The sequence below is a fragment of the Microtus ochrogaster genome, unplaced genomic scaffold (genome assembly GCF_000317375.1).
Source record: "Microtus ochrogaster isolate Prairie Vole_2 unplaced genomic scaffold, MicOch1.0 UNK9, whole genome shotgun sequence".
NCBI lineage: Eukaryota > Metazoa > Chordata > Mammalia > Rodentia > Cricetidae > Microtus > Microtus ochrogaster.
The window spans coordinates 4,047,885-4,073,965 of record NW_004949107.1 but is presented as its reverse complement, the minus strand read 5'-3'; positions in this window follow the sequence as shown (position 1 = coordinate 4,073,965).

Genomic DNA, 26,081 nt, shown 5'->3' with positions numbered 1-26,081 from the left:
CCAATGAAATTAACAAAAAACAGAAGACACTCCCCCCATCAATATTGACACTTGAGACAGTAGAAATCATTTATCTCATTTTAGCTGGTATTTCAATGTGACTAGAGATAAATCCAAATGGCTTTCACATCCCAAGTCCCAACCATGAAAATAAAGATGAAGCCAAGATCAAAAATCAAAATATAGGCTATGCAAAAAAAGAAAAAATGAAACAAGTGGGCACTGTGCTCACAAAATCTGAACTTCAGTGTTACCTAAGTACACAAGAACTCAGCAAACTGTTTGATGCAGCCCTAACACGGCAAATGTTCCCAATGCATCTTCTTCACAAATTGTCATGAAGAGCACAAAATAAACCACAGTTCAGACCATGAGTTTTGTTATCATACACTGTCCAAATCACATAAGTGAGTGAGTGGAGTAATGCCAGGTCAAGATCCAAAAAGCACCTTTGTCAGGGAGGTTGATAGGCAGCTGTCTGTAAAGGTTGATAGGAAGTAACGCCCAAGGGTAAGAGGATCATGGAAAAGCTCCCCAAATCATAGGATTCTTTTGCATTTGACTACAGCAATCTGAGGCAAATCTGTTTCCTGCCTGGAGTGCCAAAGTTGTTATCAGGGGCACTTGGATTCACTAACTTTAAATACATTAAAAAATAAATTAATAAAAGGAAAAAATACATTCTTTTGCAATTTGTTCCAGCCATGGAAAGACAAGTTAATAGGAAGCATTGCACAGTATCCAAGAGAGATATATGTGTGGGTTTAGACTCTGGACCTATGAACAATCTCTTTATGTGGGTCAAGCCTCTCTCCTGTAGAGACTTAGGTATACAGACACCACTTGTACCCCCATTCCTTTCCCTGAAGACTTTGAAATATTTCTTTTCCTATTGTTAAGAGTAAACTTTGTTCATTACAAGAGAGATAAGAAGCAAAATTTTATAAATAAAAAGTTTACCAATAATTCCATATTCAGAGGTAGCTAGAATTGACATTTGAGTATACAGTTTTGTAATTTGTGAGTGTGTATGTCAGTTTTACACATACACTCATGTCTACGTAATTATTGAATACTATTTCAATTTGGAGAGTTTTTTTAATTCTTTTAATTTATTGTTATATGTTATGTCTTTGATTTTAGATATGTCTTTGAGTTGGATTTTTTTGTTTTAGTTTTTTATTTCGTTTTTTTTTTCTCATTAGCCAAAACGAAATTTTCTAATCCTATTAAGTTCCTTCAGTCAGGAAGAATCTTTCCTTTATCCATTTACCCTTTTCTTCACCTACCTGCTCTCTCACCAGCATCCAAGATCATTAATTATACAAGAATGAATGCTTAATAAAGATGTCCTGAGCAGAACTGAGTGGGAGGATGTAGGATGTACTAGGAAGAGGCAGAACTGAGTGCCTAGCCTTCTTCTCCTAGGCTTGCCACACAGAGACAATCACAGCTGGAAGTGAAGTGTGGAAGGTTTCTTGGCTGGGTGCACAGCAATGCACCTGCTGAGTTACAAGCCTGATGAATCATTTGCCTGGTTATCTTTCTAGTCATGCTGAACTGAAAGCCACTTTCAAAACAACACAGGACCAACCAGGGCCTCGCTTCCTGGGCTGGTGTTTTCTCTACAAATAATCTCCTTATCGCTTTTTCAAAAATCTACAATAACACAAAAACAGCATTCGAAAGCTATTTCTCCGCCATCGCTGACTTTTCTGAAAAGAATTGTGTCACATACTGCTGAGCAAATTAGAATTGCCTCCCTGCTTTATATGTACAATAGACGCAAGCAAAGCTATCCATCCATCACGGGATAAATGGATATGCAGGCATAAAGCCTAGCCAGATATTTCCTTTGAGTGACAATTCAAACAAAACCACTTCCTAAACTTGTTCCTTTTAAAAAAAATACATTTAAATTTACATTTATTTGCACATTTATTTATTTAGCAGGGTGGAAGAGGTTGTTCATGCTTCGTGGTGCCATATGTGGAGATCAGAGTCAGTTCTTTCCTTCTACAAGGTGAGTTCTGATGATTGAACCCAGGGCATTGGGCTTGGCAGCAAGGACCTTTGCCTGCTGAGCTGTCCTGCCATTCCCAAACTTGCTCTTCATATGCTCCAGCAAGTCCTCAACAATCCGGATATTAACTGACCTGATATTTGTGTTTCGTCTTTTAGTTTATTTCTTTGAGAAATTTAGTTACCCTTTGCTATAGTTCCTGAATTTCCCATCTCTTCTGTTTCAGTCTTCCCTATGGGCCTCCTCCTCTTAGAGAGGTGATCTGTGAAGCCAACTGAAATTAATTAACATGATTGTAGCAATCCAAGACCAAAGGCCCGATTTGGCATCAGAGAACTCTGTTTGGGTATATTATGTTGTCTTATGTGACCTGGGTCCGTTAAGGTGCAGACTCAACCCTGCTTAAGATGTCTGTTGGACCGTTATTGACCCAATCTTCCTATTTCACTCAGTCTGTTATGCATTCAGCTGGTAATGTTTCCTTCCATTTGGAGGCAGTCCATAAGGAAGACTGTGAGAGAGGAGAGGAGAAAGTCAGGTGTTACAGCAAAGGAACATTAGCTTTTGCAAGGAAGTAAATGAAAAGACAAAACAAAAATCACCAGGTAGTTAAATAAGCAGGCTCATTTGGAGGTCACAATCTACTTTACAAGGCCTTTCATCTTTACTGTTTCATTTGATACTTATTCAACGTTGGGAAACATTTCATATACCAAAAATATCAATTTCCTCAGGATTATCCCATAGATTTCTTTTCCTCTCTCCCTCCCTGTTTGTTATTCAAAATAACTTACCACCACATAACATCATATGAGTGTTTCTACTTAACAGCACCCCGTGTATTCTCTGATATCACAAAAGGAAATATGATTATGTTTTAAAAGAAAACACAATCGTAAATCATTACCCCTAATTTTACTTAAAAGTGAGGCCTCCTTTCTATTGTCAAGAAATTCATAGGTTCAAACATCCCAAAAATGGAAAGATACCTAAATATCAGCTAGTTCATACCCTGGTCATTTTGTTTTTGTTTTTAAAGTGCTGTGAATTGGGACCCTCTTGGGAGTGACTTCAATTCTACTAGTAAATGCATGGTAAATGGTAAAATAAAAGAGAAAATGTCCTAAAGGGATTATGACTTCAAGTGGGAACGGGAGGCAGAAGTCCTAAGATCAGTGTCCCCTCTCAGAAAAGCTTAGAGAGAAACTGGCCAAGAACGCTGTGACCAGATGGGGGTTTTCTCTCTGTTACATTGCAAGCTGGGCAGTGATGGCCCACACCTTTAAGCTCAGCACTCAGGAGGCAGAGGCAGGTGGATTTGTGTGAGTTGGAGGCCAGCCTGGTCTACATAGTGACTTCCAAGACAGCTAGGGGAGCAGAGAAAGGACAAGCCTAAAACAAAATAGAGCAAAACAAAAGAACACTAAGAAGTGTTCTGGACTCAGAAGAACATGTAACGATTGAGAAAAACAGGAGTTAACCCGGCAGCAAGCCTCTGCTCAGGGATGAGCTGATGCAGCTGTAAACAGATGGTTTGCTATGAAACACCACATATTATAGGATTTTCCTGCAGCCCCTCTTCCTTCTACCCACCCCACCCCTGAGGAAGATACCAGGTCCACAGGCTCAAATTCTAGACCTTCCCTTAGGTTGCTTGTGTGAACAGTGAGAGGAATGAAACATTGGTGTGGGCAGGGTTAGGACCTTAGCTGGAGAGGAAGATCTGATAAGAATATAGGAGGAGTGTGGGGATAACAAGCTTGCATTCAATAGGAAGTCATGAGACCAAATCCATTCTTTTGCCCCTTGGGGAGCTTCCAGTATGGACAGAAACAGGTCAGTAGTTGTTACTTGTGTTTGCTTGGTTTTTTTTTTTTTGTTTTTTGTTTTTTTTTGTCTTCTGTAGTGAGGACATTCTCTCACGGTGGCATCTTCTAAGACATTTATCAGTAAATTTTTATGAAGGGCCAGGCTTTCTACGGCAAGAACTGGACAATATCTGTCATAATGCTTCAACTGGCCACTGTCACTCCAAGGGAGAGAATATATAAACAGGGGTGACTATATTTCCATAACACTTCATTTCTGCAACAAAACAATTTTATAATACTTTGGTTCATAGGCCATCATTTTCCCATCTATTCTTTTATAATAGTAAGATTATGAAACTTCAAGTCACTTTTTTCTCTGATAAACCGCCTTTTTAGTGAATCTACATCACGTGACATCTATGTCACTAAGACAAGGCCAGGTATTCTAGTGGTCTCATGAGGTCAGAGTGATAGTGTAGGGAGTCTCTCTCTCTGTCTCTCTGTCTCTCTGTCTCTCTGTCTCTCTGTCCCTCTGTCTCTCTGTCTCTCTGTCTCTCTCTCTTTCTCTCTCTCTGATGTTTCTTTTGTTTGTTTGCTTTTAAGAACAGGTTTTCACTGTGTAGTCCACCCTGGCCTTGAACTCATACCAATCCTTCCCCCAAACCTCCTGAGCACAGGGGCTATAGGTGTATGCCACCACATCCAGATCTATTCATTGCTTTTGTACGTGATTTCCAAGAATGGTTGCAAAGGGCAAGGTTTACAGTGACAGATGTATCTCAAGAAACCAAAACAAAGAGAGAAACTGAGGCAAGGTGATTCCTCAGACAATTGACACTCGGAACTTTGAGTGGCTGAAAAAGAAGCGACAGACAAGAAAAGTAGCAGTTGGCCTGGCTTAACCTAGAAAAGGCTTGTGTTGTATTGTGTTGCATTGTGTTGTGGTTTTGCTTATCAATTATCATTCACTTCATCAGTTTTTATAAAACGTCTACACAACAGTTAGAAAGCATGAGAGAACAATAAATGGGGTTTGGAATCTGGAAAGATGGCTCAGTAGCTAAGAACATGGGCTGCTCTCCCAGAGACCCGGGTTCAATTCCTAGCCCCTACATATCTGCCCACAATCATCTGTAACTCTAGTGCCAGAGGCTCCAACAACCTCTTCTGCCCTCCATGGGCTCCAGGCGAACCCTTGGTGCACTGCCATATACATAGGAAAAACAGTCACACACATCAAATAAAAATTAAGTAAAAGACAAAAGAAGTAGGATTGGCTTCTGTCCTTCAGGAGGGACAAGTCACAAGGAGTGAGAAAATCTCAGGGTGAAGGGGTAGCCATGTGTGGCTAGGGAGAAACTGGGTCTCACAGAGCAGGAAGTCAGGGTCCCATAGCTTCATGGTGAATAAGAAGAGTTTGTAAGAGCCTGGCATTGACCATTTTTGCACCAGCTCACGTTTCTTGAGCTACTGAGCACATTAAAGACAGGAGGGAAAAGCCGAGCTTTGCCGGAGGAAAGATTTACAATTTCAGGGTGAGACAGGCCTGCACTTTCCGCCGTCTCCTGTGGATGACAGTTCTCACCCATTTCATTTCATTCTCATAGGAATGCAGACATACCTGGGGGCAAGAAACTGCAATTTTCCATTGGACAGGAGGATCAACTGAGTAGATGTTTGTCAGGCTTTGCAAAGGGTCCAGAGTATTTAGAAGCGTCCCGTTGGCTGGCCAATTCACTTTTCAGCTTAATAGTTGCAATTCTCAGAAACAAATTGAGGTGGGCAAAATCAGTGTATAGTTTGCCAGGGGACTTTCCAAGAAATGGCTGTTTCCTCTTGAATTAATTAGCCACTGTGTAGCAAGTAATATGAAATGCTCCCTTGTCATGCCGGGATTCACAAGGCAAGCCCGTTAGAGCCCTTGTGGGTTTCCCACCTTCTTCTCTAGTGGTATTTAACTAACAGCACATTTTGTGCCAAGTAAATCAATTCTCAGAGAAAGCCCTCTCTACATTCAACACCCATTCTGTCTTTCTGTAACTTAAAGCTTTGGTTTACAGAATATTTAAATTTCAAATTATATGAAAGAATCTAATACATTCTATTTGTTTTGCAGTTAAAGGAACGAAAACACAGATGATACGCTGACTTGACCAATGTCCTGCGGCTCTGGATAGCTGGTTGGTGATAAGAGCCGACCTCTCCCGTCTTCCCATCAGCACTCTCTATCACCTTGCTCTGTCTCATCTTGCATATAGAAATCCGAAATATCATTTTACCTCCTACAGGATGGCATGATTCAATTCACGGCTTCAATAAGCGCAGGGTAGACTAAACATGGCTTCTAGATCTTTCCCTGGAATCTGAACAGTTCTCGGCTGTCTCCTCTGTGACTGATCAACCCTCTTAGGCTTGACAGAATATTATGTTCTCGCAAAATGCTTTTGGTCAGGAGCCACTCTGTGGTAGGACACTTGTCTAACATGAGCGAGGCCCAGGCTGAAAAGGAACTGGCTGTGTCTAAAGTTTGGGAAATGCTTACAGAATATCTGATTTCTATCTCAGGAACTGACGAGGTGTGACAAATGCCTGGTAATGCTTTAATCAAAATGTGTAGCTATATTTAAATATCTATCAAGTTTATGCAGCTTTGACACCCATTTCCTAACAAAATACCTACTGACGTTTTACAAAACGCCTTTTAAGGGAAAACGGCTCTAAACTTAATCTCCCCAGTTTTGTCTGGATCTACCCCCCCCCCCCGCATACCTCAATTTTCCATTCTTGGCACATCTGCAGATCCTTCCAGGGACATCGCCATTGTATGGCTTATCTTGGTTAGGATGTTATAGTGGTGGCAGGGGCTTATTTGCTAAAAGTCCTGAGCAAAGATTCTAAAACAAGTTGAATCCTAGTTCCCCTGACTGTTTGATCTTGAAAAAATTGCTTTAGTTTCTGTGAGCATCAATTTCTACACCTAAAACCTCAGCATCCTACCCATACCATTATCACTAGGAGGATCAGCAGATTCGACATTCGCTCTTAGCAAAAGGCAGAGGAGAAATGACCAGTGAAGAGAAAAACTGGAGAGCTATGTCACCCATACTCAAAGAGGCATAAACGTTAAAAGTTATTATGATGATATTGCCAGTGAGGATAAATATTCTTTAAATAGTGCACTACATTAGCACCAAAATTCTCCCAAAGGAGCGAGAACTGGTCATATTGAGTTTAACCCAACAATCTGGCACTGGGAAATGCAGCTGATAAGTCACCATCAGAAGCCAGCCAGGTGCAAAGAAAAGAAGGGTTGGGGGAGACAAGATGAGGTGACATATACAATGCCATAAGCAATATGCCAGAATGAGGCCGGGCCAAATGGTGGAGCAGGAGAAAAAGCTGGTGGTATCTGCCCACGTTCATGGTTAAAGTGGAAGGATTGCTTGGCCAGGAGGAACTCCCTCTTCAGGAACCTCCAGGCTTCACAGAATAGACAATAAAAAAGTCTTTTCTGAGGCATGAGCCAGAATTGTCCTTTTGCCACAGAACGAAAAATGATGATACTTCTAGTTATGAGCCATCAAAGGTCAGCATCTCCGAGAAGAACCAGAAAAGCGCTGTTTCTGTGTTTGTCATGGTCTTTTTTTTATATATATATTACGGATGCATTTGTATGAGCATGTCCTTTTTGTCTGCCAGAAAAGACAGAGCTTTCTGTTACTAGAAAAACACTTGTTATGTATTTTAATTGGGGCCTTCTGAATGTTGTGACCCGAAGTGGTGATGTCACTAACGGGAGCAACTCAGAGTTCCCAGGCAGCCAGAGGACTATTTCAGGCTCCGAATCCTCCTGCCAAACAGGGCAGAGGCCAAAATATTTCTTTTGCATTTATTTCGGGGTTTTTAATCTCACATGCAGCTAAACCCCATTAAATGTGTTCCAGTTTCCCATGCTCCTTTTTTGCTTTCGAGGAGAGTTAGCATTTATGTGCCTACCCTGCCACTTCCTGCCCGGGAAGGGTGTTAACACTCCTGGGCCAAAAGGCACCCTCTTTGCAAGATTCTTGCTTCAACCAGGAGCTGTCTATCTGATTCTGGGTCTCACTTCAGCCCAGAGGCTAACAAGACAGGAAGGGTAGCTGTAGTGAGACCCGGTAGCCTTTGTGCTCCACCGCCAAGCACAGGAGTGGAATGGGCTTCCCATAGTTGTGACTGGGCCTCATTTCTAAGCATTCAGCATGGAAGGTGATGGGAAAATGCCTGGATGACAAAGATGCCCATTTATTACCCGGGCTGCTCCTCCACGAAGCATCCCTTCCCCACTTTGGCAAGAACAGATCACTATTGACACTTTTAGAAGGCCCTGGGCCCCTCTCAATTATTGGCCTAATCCCTGCCGCCTCTGAAAGCAGAGTTCTTTCCTAACTAGATTTTTTTTAGAAAGTTAAGAGGCTAGTCTTTGCTTTATTCATTGAAGTGACTTCATGGGCTAATGTATTCTCCTGTCAGTATTTTTCATCAGTTCGGCAACATCTGCAGCATATGAAAAAAACCAGAAACCAGATGTTTCCAAGAGGTAGTTTCACTAAGCCTCCTTACCATAATTATTGCAATATCACATCCGCATTTTATTGTACCTCTCCTATATTTATATGCTGCTAACTTTTCCTGTAGAAATTAAAACGGGTATATCTGAGTTCCTTCTAAACAGATTTGTGGTCTTAAAAAAAAAAATAATTGACAAATATCCTCCATTAAATCCAGATTTCCTTTATCAAATCTTGGAGAGGAAAATAGATTAAGAAGATGTGGATATTTATCTCAACCTTCAACATTTACACTCATTTACTTAATTAGCACTTAATTACACTGTCAAAGGGGAAAATGTTACCAGGGACAGGACACAGTGGTCCCCACCCCTCTGGCCCATGCTTCTTCTGAAAGGCAGACCTTTGCTTAGAGCCAGCTTGCTCCTACATGAAGCATTTGTAATGATTACTTGACAGGGGGTGCAGATACAAGATTGCGCAAGAGAGAGCCATCATTCACGAGAGCCCAGCTAAAGCTCCCAAACTGGAGCAACAGCGCCCCCCAAAGCAAGTTGCCAGAAGCATCCAGAGAGCAAACAGCTGCCTAAATGTCTGCTTTCCTTGCTTTACAAACCAAGGAGCTATTTTAAGCACTGCTGGTCCAAAGGCGGCCTCTATCACAACCAGATGAGCATTCCAGCCAAGCTGGAGAGCCACGGCTGGAATCGGAGACTGTTTCCACCTACTTTAGCTCAGACACCGCGAATTCTCTAAGGAGGGGACAGAGGCGGTCGTGGAGAGAGCAACAGGGACATAGAAGAAAAGTGGAGAACGTTAGAAGTTTGTCAAACTCGAGGCAACAAAATATAATTAGCTTAACGACTAAATCTTGTTAACTGAAATGCAACTAAAGATCCGCTTGTCATCAGGGTTTCTCCATCTTTTAACAAATGGCAACGGTTTTTGGTCTCACAGGTTCCTTGCCAAGTAGAAGACCTCGTTAAAGCTGTCGGAAAATAATAGAATTCTAATTAGCTTAATTATGATATGAAAAATTATCAAGTCAATTCACAAAAACAATATGCAATTAACCTTTTTTTTCTTAAGTCAAGCTATTTTCCAAAACAGGAAATGAAGGATAACACTCTTAATTTCATCATGAGGGCAAAAATCCTAGGCACCCTGATGCCGTGGTGTAATGAGCATATAATGAAACCAACAGCCCCCACTCCCCAGCAACTCCCTTTGCGTATTGACTACACAGCCTTTTGGCTTCAAGTATGGAAACTGCACTAAACTGGAGGCTCATTCAAATTTTCTCTTTCAAGTTCTAAGTCCTGTTTTCTATTTTCCTTTCTGTCCCAGAAAAGATGAAACATCGCATTCTCAAGAGACAATGGACGTATGATGTCATGTCCACACGCTTGAGTTCTTATTCTGCTGCTGGGAGTATTACAAAGGGAAAAATAACGTAGTATTGGAATTAAGGAACATAAGCCAGGAAGCCTGAAATCCAAAAATCTGAAATCAAGCTACATAATCAATAACATAATGGTAAAATCCAAGAAGACAATATATCCAGTACTGAAGATATAGGAATGTGTTAAAATATATTTAAAAAGCTTTCTCACTCCCTAAATAACTCCACAATAAAAATTAAACCCATATATGTCTGTTAGAATGGCTGAAGTTAAAAATAATGGTAATAGACAGTGTTTGTAAGGAAATTAAGAAATCAGAACCCTTTTGCATTTTTAAGGAAGAGTATAAGTCGATACCATCACTTTAAAAAACTGTTTTGTGACATCTGTTAAACAAATAGATATGTTCCAACTGAGTGCACATGTCTTTCAAAGGCATGTACCAGGATGTTTATAACAGATTTATTCATAATAGCCTGAGATTGGACACAATGCAAAATCTATTGACAGTAAGACAAATTATGAACTTGTCACATTTCTTCTTAACCGAAAAGAATGCATGCTGTGCTCACTTATGTTTTGTTCAAAAGTAAACAAAACTAATCTATAGCGACAGAAGGTATCATGGCATTAGGGGACAGCGCTATCTAGGATGGCCTGAAAGTTTCTCAGGAGATGGCGTTTGTGCTGAGGTCAGCTGATGGCAATCACATAGAACCTGGGAGAGAAGTTCTGTATGGAGAATGAAAGGCAAGCGCCAAGATCTAATCACCCCTGGTAGGAGATGAGAAAGACTTCTAGGGTATGCTGACATTATATTGAAGCCAGGTGCTAGACATGTAAATGTGAGTGTATGTGTTTGCATATACATGCATGTACAGATGTATGCATATATGACATAATGATAAATATCTATGAGAATACCATATGCCAAGTACTTAGGTGAGGGAAGGCTGTATAAATAATATATTTAAAAATCCCCCCAATATCTCCACAGTGAAAGCTGTACCCTATCAGAATGGTTTAATTGAAGGAATTATAGTAGCAAGTGTTTGTAAAGAGGGGAAGAAATCAGAACCTTTTGTATTCTGAGAAGAAAATATATTTGTTCATGTAACTTAACAATCAATAGTTGTGTGCTTTATGTATCCCCAAAAAGAGTAGAAGCAAAGGCCAATATCCTTTTATATTCTGGGCCATGAGTGTCTACCTCAAAATTCATTGATCTTTCATTTTTGTTGCCACGTTTCCTCTACAGACTCCACTTTAGCCTTTGAATCTTTCTCTTGTAACACACTGAGCACATGGTGACCAACTGTCTCATTCTGCATGCAGAACTTCTCTCCCAGATTTCCTGAAACCATTCTAAATAGATCTGAGCAGAAATGCGACCACCTGAGAGGCTTTCTGACCATCCTTTCTAAAACTCTTTGCCAATATCCTGGTGATACCATCTCTCTGTTGCCCTATTTGAAATTCTTCTCAATCCTGAGCCATGGTCTAAATACCCTGACTGCTTACTTGTTGACCTTGGGTATCTACTAGAATGTATGCTCCTTGAAAGAGTGGACAAATGTCGTCCTAGGAGCTACTGTACCCCTAGTACCTAGGGAAGAACATGGCATATAGTAGACAGTCAATAGATATATAATGATTAGAACAGATAGATTGTTTCCCCCCCCACAGTTAACAGAAGGAGACAGAGTTGGTTAATCAAAACTAAGATTATATGATAAGTCCCTATGGAAAGCTACTACTTTGTAAGATAATTGAAAATATAATTAAAACCATAGTCAGAGTTCAAATACCAATACCCTGTGTGAGTAGAAAATGATTCCCCTAAAAGATATAAGTTATTAATGAAAATTTCTCAGCATCAGACATGTTATACTTCCCTATGAAGTATTGGTCAGAGAGACCCGAAAATCCCCTGAAAACAACATCACTTTTGCCATTGCTGTTGGTATCAGAAGCAGATGGTAAAATCTTATTCTGAAAACCAATGTTCTTCAGTTACAGGAGATAGAGAAATAAAGTTGGCAATTACCTACAACTTTCTTGCTGCCATCTAACTTTCATAGTGTTGGAAAGTGATATTCAGGCCTTTCCTGAGATTGAAAAAAATACCAATGGTATTCCTGAAGTCAGCCCTACACAGCAAGATACCAATGAACCTAGGCAAAATGTGCTCACTAGTACAATAGTGGCACAAAGTTATGGTTATAGTCAATCGCATTCTGATTGGATTCAAGCCTCTTCCACAGGTAAGAATCCAGGCCTGCAAATCTGCTCAAAAGCTCATGGCTCTGGGAGTTATAAGTCCTAGAAAGAGACTCAACACACTGATGATTTCTAAAGGAGAAAAGAACAAAGGCAATAGATATGGGAAAATTAACAAGGAACTCCCAGTTAGAAGCAGTAAGGCTGGGGGTTCTAGGGTATATGATCATCTTCCTCAACATCTTTAATAGTTACCAAAATCCAGTTGAAATGTTAGACATATGAATGAGACTATAGTTAGTAATCCAAACCAACAAGGAAGCAAAGGAGTGACCTCAGCAGAGAAAGCCACCAGGTAAGGTCAGACTTTGCAAAAATCTGACAAGACTACATAGGAAGAATAGGAGTCGGTAGAGAAAGATGGAAGACCCTAAACAATGAAGTTGGGTCAGCAAATGTGCAAAGATAGGAAAACCCTAGTTTAAGTGATTTGCACAAACAATCTTTCTCCAAATAATAGCAGTTTATATTATATAATGGATTAAAAGTATATTGGTCTTCCTGAGTCTATGGTGTGAATCAGTTGTCAGAGATTTGAATATTGACACTAACAAGATAGAAATTTAAAAAATATTTTCCTTATAGGGAGATGGAACTATAATGTCTGAAATAGACCAAAATCTGTGGTAAAACATTTTTTTCTCTCTCATGTTCAAGTATTTTATATAGAACTAGTAAAATTGTTGACAAGGATCAAAACAAAAACTAATTTTCCATCTATGAATCTTTCTAAATAAATGTGCTGACATTTCCCCCCTCAGAGTAAGAATTCTCTGACCTAATTCAACATTTTGTCCCAGAATTAGAAAGTATGTGTGTATGTGTGTGTGTAAGCAGATGCTACTCATCCGTTTCCTGACTGCCAGACCCAAATAATCACACAGAAACGGGGCACTATTTGGCCAATGGCTTATGCATATTCATAGCTAGCTCTTACATCTTAAATTAACCCATTTCTATTAATTTGTATATTACTACAAGGTTGTAACTTACCAGAAAGTTTTCGGACATCTGTCTCCTTTGCAGTTACATGGCGTCTCTCTGACTCCACCTACTCTCTTTTTATCTCTTCCAGCCTGGCTATATTCTACCCTGCCATAGGCCAAAGCAGTTTTATTCATTAATCAATAAAAGCAACACATATACAGAAGGACATCCCATATCATCTGTGCACAATGTGCGTGTGTGTGTGTGTACAGGTAGAATGTGATTAACGGCACACTGGGCCAATGATTGATAAGTTAAAGAACAATTTAGAGCCTAGCAAAGCTCACACTACCAGGAGAATGATGCAAGCAAAGGCGGAGATAAAGTCTGCTGATGCCAATTGTCCTTCATTTGAATAGAGCTTGGTGTCAGAGCTGGGGGAAAAAGCAGCAGGGCTTGATTTAGTTGTTATATTTTCAGAAATGATTCATTTACTTTCATTGTACAGCTGGAAACTAAGAAATGAATACTTTGGTATGGAAGCTTCAGTTGGAAGCAATTTACAACTGAGTTCCTAGACAGCTTATCAGACATTTAGTCCTGAGGTTAGGATCCAGGATTGGCAGTGACACCCTTACATAACAGAACCAACCACTGAGAGTCCAACAGATTCCTCAGTGGACCCTCCCTCTATCCACAGGGCTAGAAAAGTGGGGGCTTGGCTCTACAAGACCCACCTGATGAGTCCCTCACTGTTTTCTTTTGGTGTGGAGGGGGGGGTTGCTGCAGTTTTTCAGGAAAATATCCGGGGCTAAGGATATTACCATTTGCAATATCTGCATGTTCCCATAAGTCTCAGGAAACCTCCAGCTACTATACATTGCAGATGAAAAAGCTTGTCTCAAAAAAAAAAAAGAAAGAAGAAAGAAAGTAGAAAGAGAATACCTGCCATGATATGAAGTGATGGGAGAAACATCACACAAAATATTACACTTTAAAATTGTGCCATCACTATTTATGCCAGGCTGAGTCTACATCCTTCTGATGAACGCTTGCTGTTTCTAACTTTACTAAAAATAATGATATGAAGCATGTAGTATATGACATTAGTTCTCCACTCTAAATCAATAGCTCTATGGTGAGGATAAATGGTCTGAAAGCTGTCATTTAAAAGTTTCACACTGCACACAGTCAACCTAGCTATTCAGCTCTACCCACGGTGACCTTTAACAAGTCTTTCTCCCTCCATGGTTTATTTGTGTAAACCATCCTTTCTTTTCATCATTCCCTGAAAACTGTGTTCACCCACACTTCCAGGCCTTTGACCCCATTCCTCTCAGACAATACTAGCTCCTTCTTTGCCAAATAGCATTCCTCTAACTATGTACTTCTCGGCCCAAGCTCACTTCATTCCTAGTATCTTTCTTTTATATTCATTGCCATTGTCCTTGACTACAGAGCCTATGGTGGTGCACTTTCTGATGTTCCCACCACTGGTGATAGATGCCATTCATTGTCATTGTTCAGCAAGCTTAGGACAATTCTAAATACAAAGAAACTTGAACTAGGACAAAACTGGGATGTAGACCATCCTCATTGCTTGCTAGATCCTTCTTGTATCCATCTGCCACATCCAGTCCTATGAGTTCTGCTTCTAAACTAAAGGCCTAATGCAGCTGTTTCTTCTTCCTCCTCTTGTCACTGCTTTCCTCCCTCCATCACTGCTCAGCTCACATCCAGCTGTGTCCTGGTTTCCCTGCTTGCTCCTAACCTTCCATTCTTCACACCGTAACAAGATGGCCTCTGTGTTTTAAGGTAAGCTGGGTCATCTCAAGTGCTGTCTGAAAATTCTTCAGTATTTGGATCTGTGAATTCCAGGCCACCTTGGACTCCACGAGACTGAATCTGTCTAAAAGAGAAACAGAACTCCCACAAAGGTGATCCCAGCACTATGGAAGTGGAGACAGGAGTGATATGGCTGGGTGGAGAGAGGAATAATATAATGTAGGAGCAGACAGAAGTCCACTGTAGTCTGAACAGTCAGTCTGAGGATGTAGTCTGAGGACAGGATTGTCCTTTTGGTCTGAGCATCAGTAGAGGTATGAACTCTCTAATGGTTGACCACTCTGCTTCTCTGATCTTTCAGCTTTCACCCCCCTGATAGCTGACTCCAACTTTTATTATTAAGACCAATTAGATTTCCTGTTACAGAACCCAAGTCCTGAACAGCTTTGAGGCCCTATATGTTTGGCTTTTGCCCCTGGCTGCATCATCTTCCCTAGCATATCTTCTCTTACGGTACTCTTATTACATGGCCCCTGAATTATTGTACAAATAGTTGCAGTCTGATCCACCTTAAGGCAGTTGAGAATTCTCCTTATTCATTTTCAACCCCTCTCTCATTTCAGGTCACAGTTCCCCATGACTTAGAAAGCGTTTTGATCAGCTTATTTAAGGCATTCTTACTCAGATCAGGTGGAGCAGTTTCAGCATCCTGTGTGACCACATTCCGTCAAATACTTTGTGTCTTCCTGATTAGCATTTTTGCAGATGCTTCTGATTCATTTTGAACTGTATATTCAAAAAGGACCTTCCACAGAGTGCTAGAATTTTCTTTGTACATAAGCTCCCTGTCTGGTACCCGGCCCTGTGATATCTGGCTGCCCTCATTTCCATCCCCACCTCATTCCAGGGTCTCCATGTCACCATCTGGAAGTTTTTCTTGAGGCTTTGACTGTAGTGGGATTCAGCTCATCTGATCTTGTCTTTCAGCATCGTTGTCCTTTGATGTTATGTCCGTGTGTCAAAATATTCTTTATTTTTGCACCCTTTAATATTTTAACTGTTTTGAGAATAGAGCGTGTCCAGTCAATTTTACTCAGCTTTGGCTGGAGGTAGAAATCCCTTGGTGTATATGAATATAATGTAATCCAATTCCTCAAGCTGGTTGTCTAAGGAATAACTCTAATGGGTAATAAAATGGTAACTAGATGGGGTGGGAAACAGAGAAAGAAAAATGTATCATTAAGTCCCACACCTTAGCTTTCCTGGGTTGGTTATTAGGAAGAAGAAAAGGAAATTGTCTTTGTGTTCATTATCGCCTTATTTGGAGTACACGGCACAGGTTTCGCTAAATGGAACTTTTCCATTTGGGTGAGAATGAAGTAGAGTTCAGTAAGGTGAAAGCGAACGGAGCCCACTCTCAAGCCTCTTCTCTCCTTAAGTGATGTGACCCTCCTCGCCATGGAGGTCGTCTGCGAGCGCTCTGGATGTGAGCACTTCGTAGGGTGTGCTCATTAAACCAGAAACACAGAACAGGGACCGAGCAACCACAGGGCAACACGGAAAATTGTTTTATAAGCCGACTTGTACAAATTGATTTCAAAACTGGGGAGCAATTACCATTAAGAAAATAATTTGCTGCTCTGAAGAGGGTAGGGCAAGGCAGTGGTTCAAAGATAACCTAAGCCATCATTAGAGAAATCCAGTTATTTAGTCAATTTTACTTATTTACAGGACGGAAGATTAATGAGTACAGATACTCACTCAGACAGTAATTAGGTTTCAAAAACATACTATAACACAATCAATCATGGCTCTTGAACATAATGGCATTAGGGCAGAGCCCTCTTTCAGCTCCAGTTATTAGCAAGTGATTGGTGAACAGTGAGCTTCTGCCGAGAGCCCACTGCAAGGCTCTGCAATAAAGTGAAAGGAAAGTCTTGGGAAAATAGAACGCATCCTTTATCCTTTGTCCTTTGTCTGTATATTAGGAGCTACTATGCTCAAGAATCTATAATGGAACTTCAAAATCGGTAGCATTTCCATACCGTTGGCCATTTACCCTCGATTCGACGTCACTTGAGAGCCCATCTCTCTGTAGTCATTGGAATCCAGTGTTTGGGGCAATACTACATCTTCATTGATAATGTTTAAAATTTACATTCTCTTGACCTTACACACAAAGATAAGCGTGAGTTTCTATAAATGTATTTAGGGCCACATGGCACCTAAGAAAAAGACAGGTAAATAAAAATATTCAAGATAAAGGCCTTTCTCTTGTCTGCTCTTATTTAGAAAAGGACAGCTTCCCTGGTCACTAACCAGAGACGCTGGCTGATGGCATAAGTGTCAGACTCATGGACACTAAGTGGGGAAGAGGGAAGAAGAGGAAACACCAGTACACTTTGGGAATGTATACAGGAAAGTTGCGGAAGTAATGAACTCCAATGCTTCTATCCTCTGCATGATTCCCCTAATGTCCCACAGGACAGTGATGCTTCTGCAGCTACGACAGCTAAGGTGGGAGATGAGATGGTGAGGCCCATCTCCTCTGGTTCTCCGTGTCAGAAGCCAACTGTGGTGCCTGCTTCCCGCCATAAAGGAAAGGCAAGAATTCAGCTCCAGAGAGTGTGTCCACTCTTATCTGGACTTGCGTAAAGACTATTTTTCTGTTATGATCTATTTTAATTCAGTCATATCTCCCCCATTTTAAATAACTATTTCCCCCACACTGCTTTTCTCACTGACCTCAGTTTTATATCAAAGCATCCAGCAAGCACATCAGTTCATGTTGTGCTGCAGGGACACCTCAGGCCCCCTCAAAAGGCACATATACTTTTCCTAGTGAAATCACAGTGCATTTTGTTGAATTTGTAATTTTACCCATCACATTTTCCCTTGATGTATTAAGGGAAATACAGTGGTTAGCTTATTTCTGTGTGGTTATTTGCACAGAGTCCATGTGTTTTCTTTTAGAGTATCATACTTTCCAATGCATTTTATCTTTCCTTACAGATTATGCAAGCTGTAGAATTAATTAATCTAAGACTGTCTATGTGTGTGCTTTGAGCCACAACATTTAAAAAATAAATAAATAAAAATAGTAGTATCATGTAATCTGGGTGTTGTTTGGTTTCCAAAACAACAAACAAGGGGTTTTCCCTGACTTTCTTTAAGCTAATCTTGTTTCTGTTTAGGTCTACAAATCCTCTAACCATGTGAAAGTCCTTGATGAAAAAAAAAAAAGCAACAGAGAATTGATATCTCTTCTCCTATATAGCTCTTTTCAACTAATTCTTTCCCCAGGGGAAAAGAGATCTTTAAACTTGGAAATGCAGTTATAAGGTAGCCAACTTCAGCAGAATACTGAAACTTGCATTTGATGTTTGACTTAGGTGGGACTCAGTCCATTGCCATTCTGAGTCAGCTGGAACAGGTTTCTTGTGTCCTTTGCCAGGCTTCCCGGAGAGAATGGCACAAGGTCTGTGGAACTGACAGAGTTCCAGCTCTAAAAAAAGAGTTCTGTCAACAAGGCATTGATTTCAAGTGCCAGTAAAGACATCCCTTGATGTGTTCCCCTACATGAATATTGCCAACACTCAACACTCATAGAAGTCAGACTTTCCTCGTTCATCCAGTGTTAAGAAGGGCAGAAAGCTGCAGGAGACCTGGGGAAAGTGCTACCCTTGTAGAGTGCCCAACAAGCCCTTGGCATCAAGCCACGGTTGTTCAGAAAATGTATGGAACCCTTCACTCTTATCAGTTATCACTGGCCCCTTGTCAAAAACATTTCACTTCCTTCCTTCCCAGCCCCTTCATCTTTCAAGGTCTCCAAACCATCCTCTCTCCATTCAAATTCTTTTCTATCTTACAGAATTTTGCTTGACATGTACAATTTTATCACATACTATCTTGTATTTACAACTTCGAGTTGGTGTCTGTTCACGCCGATCCAGTTTCTAAGTGGTTTTAAGTTTGAAAAAAAACTGTTTTTCATATTTTATCAGTCATTTGGACTGGAATGAAAACATCATGAGGTCACTTAAGACTCGTTTACTGAAGTATGGGTTGCACTTAACAGATCATAGGGATAATAAGAGGTCAAAAGATAATATTTGATGTCTGTAAGGAAAAACTGGAAGCATTCTCGCAATGATTGGCATGGTGCCTATAGTCAGTTGTCATGATAACTGTCTATTCTCAACAGGCTGAACATACATGCTAGTCAAGAGCTAACCATGTTAAGTGTACTTTCAAAAACAGGTGACTAAAATTTTGAATTAGAAATAGAGAAAACCATGTAGAACAGCTTTTAATTATTTAGCATGTCATGGTCTGGGTTTAGTGATTTTTGTACTATTCTGAGAGAAAATAATTGAATGACACTCAATTGTTTTGTCCCATTGGCACCACTACACTATTAGGCACAAAATAGCATACTGGATAAGAACAGTTTATTTCTGTTTCCTTTCATATTCAAGTTACAAATGTGAAATTAATTTTCCTTAAGCACATTTTGTTTCATAAAACTAAACACAAATGTTTTTCTTATTATAGAATTTGTATCCTTTATCCTAAATTTTTTAACTATGCTGGAAGCAAGTTTAATTTAAATTGTCTTGTTCCACGCACACTCATTTTATTGGCGTTCATATTTCTAGAAGAACCAAGCATGATCATATTGTAGATATTATCATTGTTTTATTTATTTAGATACGAATGTTCCTAATTGGACAAAGTGACTAAAAATCAAATGAGACCACAAAGATAGGTAGAATTGTTCCTATTCACAAAAGACCAGTCCAAGTACGCCATCTGGATGCCCAAATCCTGCACAAAATTCTATAGTATTAGAATATAACCTATGTGATTCTGCCATACTCTTTCTTTCTCTCTTTCTTTCTTTCTTTCTTTCTTTCTTTCTTTCTTTGTTTATTTCTTGAGGCAGGGTTTCATGGGTAAATTTCTGTGCAAAAAAAAGGAAACAAAAATTTAATAGTTCATATACTACTTGATCTAGTCTATAGGTGCATATGTTTGTAACTCCACCTAAGGGATGCTGATTCAGGGGATCACCACAAGGGTAAACATAGCCTAAGTTATATATCAAGACTTGTATAGTCGTAAGTGACCTGAAACTTTATATGTAGAGTCCTGAAACTCATATAGATCCACCTGCTGCTGTCTCCTGAGTTTCAAGATTAAAGGTGTGTGCTATCAGACTTGGCATTCCCATGTACTTTCAAATAATCAATAAATTACTTATAATACCAAAAGTACTACAAAGGCTAGATAAGTAGTTGCCATGTTGTAATTAAGGAATAATAATAACTAAATCCATGCACAGGTGACATCACAGCAGCTATGGTTGCTTGCACTGGGTCTGAACAAGTGTGGGCCAGTCATCAGCCAAACATGGATAAAGAAGGGGCTAATCGGATGCTCCCATCCCTGATAAACTATTGAATGCTGATGAATTCTGGAGAAAGGATAGACATTATCTTCATTTCTGCATCCAGTGGTGAGTCCATCAGGCTCCAATGGATGGTTACAAACCCAGAGTCACACAGGGAGACCTAGTTAAAATCAGGGGGTCGCAAAACAAAAATAGATAAATAAGGAAAGGAACTTTAAGGAAAGAAAGTGGAAATGAGAAGATGAGAGAGTTAAGAGTGTTGTTGGGGGTGAGGAGAAAGAATGAATCTCATATGTGTGAAGTGTGGGGTAAAGAAAGCAGATCATATATATGTGTGAAGTGTGGGGTAAACAGAGCAGATCATGTACACGTGTGAGGTGTGTGGTGTAAACAAAATGGATCATGTACATGTGTGAAGTGTGGGGGTAAACTGCATGTATCATGTACATATATGAGGTGTGTGTGTGGTGTGGGGGTCAAAAGAATATATTATATACATGTGTGAAGTGTGGGGTGGGGGTTAAACAGAATGAATCATATACATGTGTGAAGTATGGAGATAAACAGACCAGATCATACATGTGTGTGAGGTGTGTGGGGTAAAGAAAATGGATCATAGACATGTGTGAAGTGTCTGGTATAGACAGAATTGGTTACATACATGTGTGAAGTATGCAGGAGGAAACAGAATGGATCATATAAATGTGTGAAGTTTGGTGGAGGCGGTAAACAGGATGGATCCTATACATGTGTAAAATTGTCAAAGAACAAATTTAATCAAGCTTTCAAAAATTCTTATCTGTGAAAAAACTGCACACATTCCATGAAGATGTAATTGTTTTCTCTAAATATTTCCAACCCTTGATTGGTTCAATCTGTAGATGCAGTAACTACATGTGGAAGATATTAACCATTACTAGAGGAGTGCATTTGTTTTGTTCTTCCTCAATTAAAAAGTCGCTACTATGAAGATTTAAAATTTTCCAGAGTTTTTACAATCTATTCAAACCCCTATTTGGGTAAAATTTCTGAGCCAAAAAAAAGGAAATTAAAACAAATAATAATAGCTCGTATAATACTTGATTTAATCCAGACATAGGTGTGCATGTTTGCAACCCTAGCTGATCATAGCTGATTCAGGAGGATCATCATAAAGTCAAAGAGAGCCTCCATATGAAGACTACAAGCTACATTTGAAGACCTTTATAAAAACTAAATTAGCAACAATAACAATAAAAAATTTAAATTTGCTCTCAAGTTAGGGTCTTAAAGGTAATTTTATGGTAATTAATTCATTGTGGGTTTGGGCCATGCATATTTGTATATAGATGCTCCTCTCCCCCCACCCCCGTGTGTGTGTGTGTGTGTGTGTGTGTATGTGCATTTTTGTAGCTATACATGAATCACTTATTTTCCTAATATAACAGTATAGTTCATTGATTGAGTTTCCATTGGTACTTTCTTGCCTTCTAATTTCCTTTCACTACTTTCTCATCTCCCTTGTGTCCTCATCCCCCAACTTTACCAGCCCCCCATCTTTCACTAGTTGAGCACTTGAGCCGTTACCTATTTGCCTAACTTCCTAACAAATGGATAGATGAGTGACCACCCCTCTCAAATCCATCGGAACAACATGTGTTCCACACTTATCTGTTAGATCAGTCAACTGAATCTGGAGATGAGGAAGCCAAGATATACTTATGGAAAAAAGTTATCACGTCACCAGGACCAGCCTCCTTTACCCCCAGGGTCAAGAGAAACAATCATGGATACCAGAAAAAGAGACAATCCTTGAACATAATATGTTCCTAGGTCTTCTCGCATTCAAAATTTCTCCTTGCTCTCATATCTATAAAAATAAGCTCTAATTCTACAGTTAAATATGAATCTTTTTCTAAGCACCCCCCAACATACAACCTTAATGTGCATCCTGACCTCAGAGGATATGATTATTCACAAAGGCAAGATTGTTTGGAGAATATCATGAGTTCAGGTTTTGTTCTGCTGAAGTTGGCAACTCCTCTTAGACACAGTAGGTCAGGTCTCAATCTTCATCACTTTTTACATGGTATCCCCTGCTCTCTGCCAGCCTCTTTGTTTACAAGGAACCCGGAGGGAAAGAGGAATAAGATATGGGATAGGAACAGCACAGAATATTCATGTGTAAGGTATACAAATCACCAAGTCCAACCCCACAAGCAGATTAAGCCTCTGTTCTGGTTTGGGCTATTGTACAACATTCTAGACTTTAATACGTTATGAAAAGCTTATTATGACAAGTCAGTGACAGCACTTTCAGTGGGTCAATAAATCATGGATGTATCACTTCACAGAGATGACAACTATGCAAAGCATCACAGGAAATGTGATATTATTTCAACAAAACAGCAACTATGGCCTCTTGGCACTCACTACAATTCTAAGTCAAGGTTTTAAAATATGTTATTAGTACTATTGAATGGGAAACTTTCTTGCATGGGGCACTGAGGAAGTAAGCATTTTTTTTTTGTTTAGTTCAAAGTTTAGTATGAGTCGAGATCAAGCAGTGCATGAGAAGTAGCTTGCCAAAGCAGCTTCTCACACGGAGGCTCCAGCGCTACCTTATAACTATGTTGATGTTCCAATCATGCCTTATAGTTTGCTCCCATCGGGTAGGGGGAGAAATCCAAAGCATATGAAAAGAAGGATAAAAAAAGTGTTGGGAGCTTTCATTCATGGCACCTTTCCAAGCATCTGCTGAGAGAGGAGATGTTAATTTTTTAATAATGTTTAGGGCATGGTTGAGCAGGAATTGGAGACTGACCCAAGCTTGTTTTGTTCCTCTCCAACTGGTAACTGTGAAGCAGCTGTCAAAGTGGGGGTGACGGATGTTAGCAGCGAAGGGTGCAAAGGCAACAACTCACTCTGCTTTCCAAGCTGAACGTTATCCCATGCCAACATTCTTCTGTTCTTTCTACATAGAGGGAGCGAAATAAATGGAAGGATTAAGAAAGAATAATTAATCTTGGTATGTGGAGAGTAATTTCCAATTTATAAAATGCTTTACATATTTTATTTCATGTGATCTTCGGATCAGCTTTTTTTTTGGTAGGCGGTTACAGAATCTGCTGTAATACTGCCCATGTGAGAAGGCAAAGGCTCAGAGATGTTAACTAGCTTGTGCCTAAACCTAGGGTGGAAACAGGACCATAACTGGAGTTCCCTTGTCCATTCGGAGCTTTGCCTGTCGTATGTGTTTATCTTCTTTCATCTGGATTGGACTTCTTTTACTCCAGTTTTTACCACACCAATATTAGCAAATCATAAGACACTTTGAGGATATAAATATTATAAGCCATGTTTTCAGGTCTTCCCACTTGATTCTTTATTCACACTAAACTTTGCAATAAAGCACGACAGTAGTCTATCCAAGACTGTTCACCTAATGTGCCTGCTTTAAGTTTTTATTGCTGTATCTCAGTAGTTTGGGGCTACGGTCTCTTTGTGCCATAGTCTTTACAGAGACCAGTTGTTCCTTACATTATTCCTGATCCTAGCCTTGAACTTTTTCTTGGTTTTTGTTTTTGGGTCCCTCTCTGGTGTTAAACATCAGGGAGGGCTTGGTGTGAAGAATATTTGGGTGAAGGAGAGCTATGGCCTATCTCTCTTCCTGGGAGATTTTAATAAAATGCTCAGGTGACCAACCCTATCACCTGAAGTTGCTCAAATACTCATCAAAGTAAGATGGGCTCTTAGACTCAAAGACTATTTTTTAAATCATTTTTTAAGGTTACAATACAAAGCAATAGGTATGGAAAAAGAAGATAAAGAAGCATATGTCACTGAAGTAACTTTAGAAAAAATACACAAATACACAGTTTGACAAGCAACAAAATAGAGCATTTCAATCTCCTAACACTCCCAGTTTACTCACTGACCCAGGCTGCTTCTTAGGATTCTTATGCCATCTAAAACTGCTCTAAGAAGGCATTTCATATCATAACATAAATCTTTAAGAAAGTACGTTAATCTGTCCCACGCTTCCACCATAATAATTCCCACCCCTGGACACCCTCAAAGTTAAAACCCAGTCTAGGTTCCTGTAGATTATTCTTCCTAACACAGTTGCCATATCCTTGTCTTTGATTTCCTTTTCTGGGCCCAGCTTGGGGAATAACCTGAAATGGATTTAGCCTATAATTGTCAACAGGAGGGCCTGCCAAATCTGTGTCTGCACAGAAATAAACACAAATTGGCAGAGAGGTGAGGAGCACAGCCACTGCCATTTCATCAGAGCAAGATCCTCCCGAGAGCTCCATAAAGCAGCCAGCTCTCAACAAAGACTAAAGAACCCAAAGAGTAAGGGGCAACATAAAAATGGACTACACAAAAACAAGGCATTAGAGTTTAAAAATAAACCACTCCAGGCAGCTCACCTAACACAGTCCAGAGTTGCCTGGAGGCTGGAATGCCCAGATTCCACGGCAAGGGCCAGCCACTGTTCTCGAGGTCAGCCTATGCTGTGTTTCACTTGAATGCCTCTAGTGTCTATGTGTGCGTATCTGTGATCTGGGACATGGAAATGAAAGTGCCTATTCTGTACATCTGCAGCTGATTTCCAAGATCTAGAGAATGGTACATAGCAGAAAGGCTGTCTAAAGCAACCAGAGGAAGGCTCAGCTCTGCTTCTTACTAGTTAAGGATCTTTGGTTCAGCTATATTAGCTTTTTCCTCTGCTGAGCCTCAGAAGAGGATCGTCTTCATAGGAATGGATATGTAGATTTAATAGACCGTGGACATGAAAGTGTTTGGCATAATCAACAAATGTTTAAAATGAAGACACACACACATGCACACACACACATTTTACATTTGTTCTGAAGTCTAAATGAAATTTAATGCAAGCTGCACTGTGTGGTGCAAACTTATAATCATGGCTGCTTGAGAGGCCAAGTCAGGGGGATCCAAAGTTCAAGGCATGCCTGTGCTACAGAAAGAGATCAAAGCCCAATCTGGACAAACTAATGAGACTTGACTCAAAATACAAGGTAAAAGTCAAGTAAGTCTTGGGATGTAGCTCCATTATAGAGCACTTGCCTAGAATGTTTGAGAGCCAAGGTAATCCTCAGCCCTGAAAATAAAACCAAATGAGAAGGAACTTGAAATAACATGAACTGGTATATTATCTTATAGTTTACTACTAAAATGCCTTATACTTATCAATGATTGTACTTTTGCAAATCTAAATGTTGCTTTTGAGGATGTCCATCTGTTTTGATATCATTTGATCAAGGCTTGTCATAGATATAAATTTACAATGTAGTAGATTTTCAGTGCCCTCCGGTTTTATTAAGAATCTTATAGCCAAAACCCAGTGCCATTGTCCTTGGCTTCTCAGTCAGCATTCATTGTCAGCCACGTTCAGAGAGTCCGGTTTGATCACATGCTCCATCAGTCCTAGTCCAGCTGGCCTTGGGTGAGTTCCCATTAGATCAGCTCCACTGTCTCAGTGGGTGGGTGCACCCCTCGCGGTCCTGACTTCCTTGCTCATGTTATCTGTCCTTCTGCTCCTCATTTGGACCTTGGGAGCTCAGTCCAGTGCTCCAATGTGGATCTCTGTCTCTATCTCCATCCATCGCCGGATGAAGGTTCTATGGTGATATACAAGATACTCATCAGAGTGGCTGTAGTATAGGGCCAGTTGTGGGAACCTAGTCTGTTTGGATCCTCACCTTCCTAGACCTAGATGGAGGGGGGAGGTCCTTGGACTTACCACAGAGCAGGGAATGCTGACTACTCTTTGGACTGGAGAGGGAGGAGGAGGGAAATGGGGAAAGGGAGAGGGAAATGGGAGGAGGAAAGGAGGTGAAAATTTGTAATAATAATAAAAAAAATAAAATAAAAAAAGAAATG